The sequence below is a fragment of the Miniopterus natalensis genome, chromosome 5 (assembly GCF_054644295.1).
Source record: "Miniopterus natalensis isolate mMinNat1 chromosome 5, mMinNat1.hap1, whole genome shotgun sequence".
In the NCBI taxonomy this organism is placed as follows: Eukaryota; Metazoa; Chordata; class Mammalia; order Chiroptera; family Miniopteridae; genus Miniopterus; species Miniopterus natalensis.
Window position 1 is genome coordinate 72,242,067 of NC_142085.1, and position 6,524 is coordinate 72,248,590.

Consider the following 6,524-nt stretch of genomic DNA (forward strand, 5'->3'; position numbering starts at 1 on the left):
GGAACATGGCTTAAGGTTCACATTGAGTAAAATGGCTTAAAATAAAGCCAAGTGTATTTATTCCCAATGCCATTGCAAAAATGAAGCGTCACTAGTAGTGGGAGGTGGATGGATGCCCCAGATGGCTTCTAATGGAAAAAGTGAATCAATGAAAATTTTACCTACAATATCATCATTAAATTACATTAGCAAATGAGCCAGATCTTGGCAGCATTACTGAAATTACAACAGTGAAATAGTACCTGGTTCTCTGTCTTTACACATCAACCCAGTTTCTCTCCATTACAGACCTGCGTACCTTAGTTTCTACCTGCACTGTTACTGCAAAATGGACTGCATTCATTGCAAGGAGAACCTGTCATTGTTGTGTTTGCATGTGTTTTTTTTCTTGGTGTGTAGCCCATATTAGGAACATGATACAGGTTCTCCTGTCATTTTGTGTGACATGATTTCCCTTGTGGAAATTTAAGACTTCAAGACCTAGGAGTGTTTTAATGATGTCTGCACCTACAGTTCTGTTTGAAATGTCATAGCCCAGCTACCAGACAGTGCCCCTAACCCGAGGCTGGTTGGGGCAGTTCACCCTCAGAGGCTCCCATTCAGTCAGCGCTTTGCACGCTGATCACAACAGTCACTGTGGAAATGTGATTTTATTTTCCAGGCTATAAACCTGTATTTCTTTACTGAATGCAAAGGCCATGTTTACGTTGGGCAGAAAGAGATTGAGATCCAATTTTATATAAGCTTGTGATTTTATCCCACAAACCTTAAACTTATTCTTTAAATTTGGTAGCTTTTGGCTACCTCTGCCCTAAATACAGTTGCAGACAAATTAAGGTTGGAATGCTTTTAATAATAATAATGATGATGATGATGATGATGATAATTCTTACATTTCTGTTAGCCTTTAGCTTGAAAATAACAGTTTAAAAAAATTAAAGAGCTGCATTGATTATCAATAGTTATATTTTATGCACTAAAACCGTAAATATTTATTACTGTGAATAAAACAAAATTATCTTTAGTGTATAGCCAGTTTGTTTAAATGACAGAATGGTGGCATTACATCTAAATTTTTAAATTTTTTCATATCAAACAAGCAAGGCTTCTTATGCTGCTAAACCTGCAGGTGCAGAGAGGAACACCCTTCACAGGGCAAAGAGAGGGGTCACTGATTGCATCAGCCAGTGCTATTTCTCACACACATCTCCTCTGATTATGTGTTCAGAGAGGCTGCCAGCGTAAACCCTAAATGCTGGGGTGAAGAAGAGCTTATCTATAGCAGGCCAGTGAGCCCACAGCACAACTGTCATGCAGCTTTGAGCATGCTCCAACTAGAACCCTTCCCTTCCGGCCTTAGGAATAGAAAATACTCATCCTTTGTGATCTGAAAATAAATTAACCACCAAACAAAACACCAGCCCCTTTGGCAATATCCACATTCTATTTACCTATAGAATATTGTGCCTTATTGTAAAACAGTTTGAAAAATATTCTGCAACTAAAATGAGTTATGTACAAATGTGGTATATGACTAGCAAAGGTAACCATCTTGTGGTGCACCTGAGATAGCGAGATAGATGGCCTGAGTATAATATTACAGCATGCAAGATTAAGTCACTATACCCCTGCAAACATTTGTAAATCTAATTCAGAGGCATGCATATATATATATATATATATATATATATATATATGTATGTATTAGAATCATGCAGTTTGTGCACAAAAAGTAGATAACTCTCTAATTTTTTTTCTTTATTCTCTGGTGAGCTAAGATGCAAAATAGTGTCAACAGCATGCTCCAGAATGAATTATTTTTAAAGCACATTTGTTTCTGACAAGCCTACATTCTCAGTGAATATGGCATTTAGTATTTCTTTTAAAAACACACTTAAGCATCATGAGCCAAAGTTGCATTTTGACTCCCTACTAGGGTAGCATTATGGAGATCTCACAAAGTCAAGGGTTTCTGTTATGTATTAGTAAGGTATAGATTATGGGGGCCTATATAATTTAAAGAAATGTAAATTAATATTAAAAGCTTGTAAAAATATGTATATCTTTACTATTTCTCAATAAATACCTTTGGAAATGTTTTCATTTTCTTCACCCTCCCATGTTGTAGAGTTTTTGTTGTTTGTATTTAGCTCGATTCTAAATAATGTGAAATTTGTATTTAGGTCTCTTGATGTATCCTTACTTTCCCTTCTTTTGTGTGCCTAAATTGCATAATTTACCGTTAAGGCAAGCCAGGATGTAACAGTAAAATGTAACTAATTAAGACTAAAAGTGGGCCGGTGTAGTGAAAAGATGTGAGTTGCATAGTTTTTTATATATAGGTACCACATTCAGGTATAATGCATAAAGTAGTCATAGTTTATTAGGGATAAAGTAATGCCTTTTAAAATACTTAAAGCAAGTTGCCTTGAGATGAACATGGACATAGTTTATGTAGCTTCCAAGAGTGATAAAGGAGCGTTTTTCTGAAATAGATTCCACTGCCCCTTTATTATCTTGTGTAGAGTATTAGTTATCCGCAAATCTGTTGCGTATGTAAACCAAAGGCAAATTTCAGACCAACCTCCTTCACAACTCTTAAAGCATTAGTCTCTGAATTGAACAGATCCTTCTCTCTAAAATTGCATGTGCTCCCCAATACTTCTGTCATTTCCCTGCTTTACTGTTAAATAATAGTTAATCCTTAGATGTATAAGTATACAACATGACACATATTTTAAGTTAACTCTTGTATTGTATGACTCGACCACTAGGATATTTGTTTAGTTCTGTTCACTTCTGTATAACCAATTTGTAGGAAACTGTCTGGTATATAGTATGTGCTCAGAAAATATTTGTTCTATGAATCCATAGAACACATACATAGACATCATCTGCAATTAAAGAGATTTACAATGGTAGAGCTAGATGTAAACAATAAATAAAAGGGGAACGCATACAGGCAAGTTTGGATGGGACCAATGGAAATTTTTACAAGTTAGCTGGAGTGTTTACTAACCTAATAATTTACAAAAAAATAAAGAGCAAGGATGGGTGCAAGCAAACATGTATTTGGAGAGAAAAAAAGTTATGCCTGACCTGTGAATGATCTGCTGGGGGAAAAAATAAGTTTATAATGAATCAATGATTGCTGCCTCTTACTTTTTTATTAAAAAATTAGTATGCAACATTAGTAGGTTTAGTTGATTTAAATTACTTAAAACCTCAAAATATCACAAAAATCAGATGTTTGCAAACGAACATGGTTCATGATTCTGAGTCCCAGAAACAAAATAAAACAAAGCAAGATAGAGAGGTAAGTGATTTCCCTTAGCCAGCCAAAGCCAACCCATCTGTGCATGGTTTGTATTTTTTAAAAATCAGTTACTGGATGTAATGGTATAAAAGTACATATATTGTCATTCACAAGTCACTACTCAAAGCCGTCTCAGATCTCACCGGGCCAAAGTCAATTCTGGGGATGTACTGTGGTCCACAAAGATGCTCCCTCGGAGCATCAGGGGGAAAAATGTTCCAAGTTCTGACTTTCAGTGCCTTTCCTTCGTCTGGAGAAACTTCCAGCACACAATTGAAAAATGTCCAAACCTAATATGCTAAGGAATCTCTGATATAGCAGATAACTCTATACAAGCCAGATGACTATCTTCCCTCCCCATGAAATACTTTTAAATCGGGGCATCTGGGGACACACTCTCTGTGGCTAAAGAGCACTGCTACTGTCCTTTGTAGTCATAAAATCTTAGATTTTGTGCTTGGTGGCTGCTCTGCAGATGTCAGTCTATCTCTCTGGTGAACCTTCAGTGAAAATACGTGGAACTGAGTGAGGAAATGGAGGAGCCACCCAGTAAATCAGTCTCCCCAGAACCACAGTAGGGTAGGGCTGACCCTGAACCCATCACACTTCCAACCCTGAACCCCAGGTGAATAGCTTGCAGAGGCACCTAACCAGCCCTCAAAGGGAAGATTCCCAAGCTAGAATTCCAAAGACAAAGTAGAGAAGGCCGGGAAAGGGATTGGAAGCATCGTAACAAAGGAGAAAATAGTATAGATAAGCAGGAGGAAGTAGAATGGTGTGGTAGAGAACAGCAAATAAGCCTTGTTTCAGGAGCACAGAATAAAGAGAGGGCGACTGGAAAGTAAACAAGGGCCAGATCAGAAGGGTTTTCATTACAATTAATGAGTTTTGATTTTATACTGGGATCAGTAGGTATCAAATGAAGAGTTTGAAAAGTAGACAGAGGACTTGCGTGTCCGGATTTGAACTTGATCAGTTATTCTGGCCACATGGTAGAGGCTGAGGAATCTGAGGCTGGCACAGGATCCCTGGAGAGTTAGTGATAGACCCCTGATGGTGATGGCCATGATTATGGGGAGAAGGGTCCATATTCAAAGAGATGAAGATGCTAATAATTAGGATTTAGCATATGTTGCTGCTTCTCTTGTCCTCAGGCAAATCCAACCTGACCGCTAAGTTTCTGGTTTGGAAACATGAAGTTCAGTTCCCAGAGATCAGCTAAAGAAGAAAAAAAAAAGATTCTAGTTGCTCTTTTTATTGCTGTTGGTGGTGCTTGTTATTGGTGAGAAGTACTGAGTCCAGTGTTTGGAAACATTCATTTGCAGGTGGTGGAGGACCTCAGAGTTATCCAGTGGGAAGGTGAATTTATAACAATTTTGTTGGTCTTTGTTAAACACTGTGCCATGTCATAACTGAATTCTTCTAAGAAGAGTCAGTAAAATTCTAAATAAATTTATCAGATAATATCAGTCATCAAAAAAGCATTTACCATTTGTGCAACCTGATGACAGTAAGGGTGAAAGCTAGGAATGATGGCAATAATGTAGTGTGGATGAACACCACAGAAAATTGCTTGGGGTTACCAGTTAATTTAACATCCTGTTTCTCTATCTCCTGTCTTACCCCAATTTCCAGTAAAAATAATGTATCTGGATTTACATCCATGAAGAAATTCAAATGCTTCTATGAACTTCTAGTTGGTGACTTGTGTACAAGACATTGCCAGCTTATGTCTGCTTGTAAACAAACATGACATTTCTAATTGATTTGCCAAAAAAGAAAGCAATTAGAGAAAGAGTTCTACAACAGAATGACAGGTGATTTATTCATTTATTCTTGGACAGATTAATGTCTTCCAAAAAAATATGACCTTCATTAAAGTATATGTTGTGGTCAAATAAACTGTTTCAGGAGAGTGGGCAGTAATAACTTGTACATTAATGCCAAACACACACCTATGAAACAGCCCTATTTGGCTCATAAATTAAATTACTTCTACATCAGTTATGGGAACAGCAGGGGGTAGGGTAGGAGAGACACTAGGGAGGGCTCTGAAAAAAAAGTGGTATTAACACATCATTTTTTAAACTTTCATTTAGAGTTTTACAAATGACAAGTGCATTTCCCAAATTTTGAGGGCCCACTGCTTTCCTAAATAAAATCTACTACCATAAACAGTTACCACTTTGGGCAGTCTATGTTGTTACCATGCTTGGTTCAGGAATTGCTTTTAAAAAAGAGAAAAGGGATCATGTTCTTTCTGTCCGTGCAGAGCAGGGTTATTCACTCATGCACCTCCTCCATATCCGTGAAGCCTTTATTATTGTTGTAATTTTACTCATCTGACCTAAGCAGTATCTGCTCTGCAAAAACAGTACCTTTAAAGCAAGGTTGGGGATGGGAACATGCAGGAGGTGGTCAGGCTTCGACTCCACAGGAGCTTTGGAGCCAGCTCTAGAGTGAGCATGCCGGACAGAGGAAGAGGGAGGAAACTACCATTTTACCTCATTTAATTCCCACATCCCTGAGAGTTGGTATTATTTGTCCCATTGTACAGTTTAAGTGACTTCCCAAGGTCCTAGATTTGTGGGTGGCACAAGAAGAGTTGGATCTAGGTCTATTAGGTGGACTAGGATGCAAAGTTATGCATCTTGCACTGTATCTGGCTGCCCATTTATTGCAGTGGAGTTGCCCAGAACTTACAGAGTTATGATCTGAGGAAAAGGGGAATCAGGAGCATGTGCGATTGCAAGCAATGGAATTAACGGTAACTCTTTTCCTGCCCCATGGGCATAAATGCTATCCCAATAACATCCTGTGTTGCCTATCTGACAAATAGCCTTTATGCAGAAGAAATGTTACTTTTGCAGATAAATGATAAAAGGGCCCAGAGCTGAAGATTTGGCTTAGCAATCACAGTTACATCCAGTTATATACCTGTGTGGAAGCCTAAGAAATAACTGGCAAGTAAAATCTATTGAGTTGATTTAGTTAGGTAAAACAGATTTTCCAGATGCCCCCTTTTCAAAACATGTATCAGTAGCTCTTGGCACATCTAGCGTACAGGCTCCCTGGCCGAGGAGGGCCCTGGACAGCCTGTGACCGTAGTGAGGAATTAGCCAAATCAGGGTAGAACATTTGGGGACTCCGCATGACTTCAGGAGTACCTGGATGGAAGATGTTCAGAAGAAAGTTCCTAAAGGGTAAG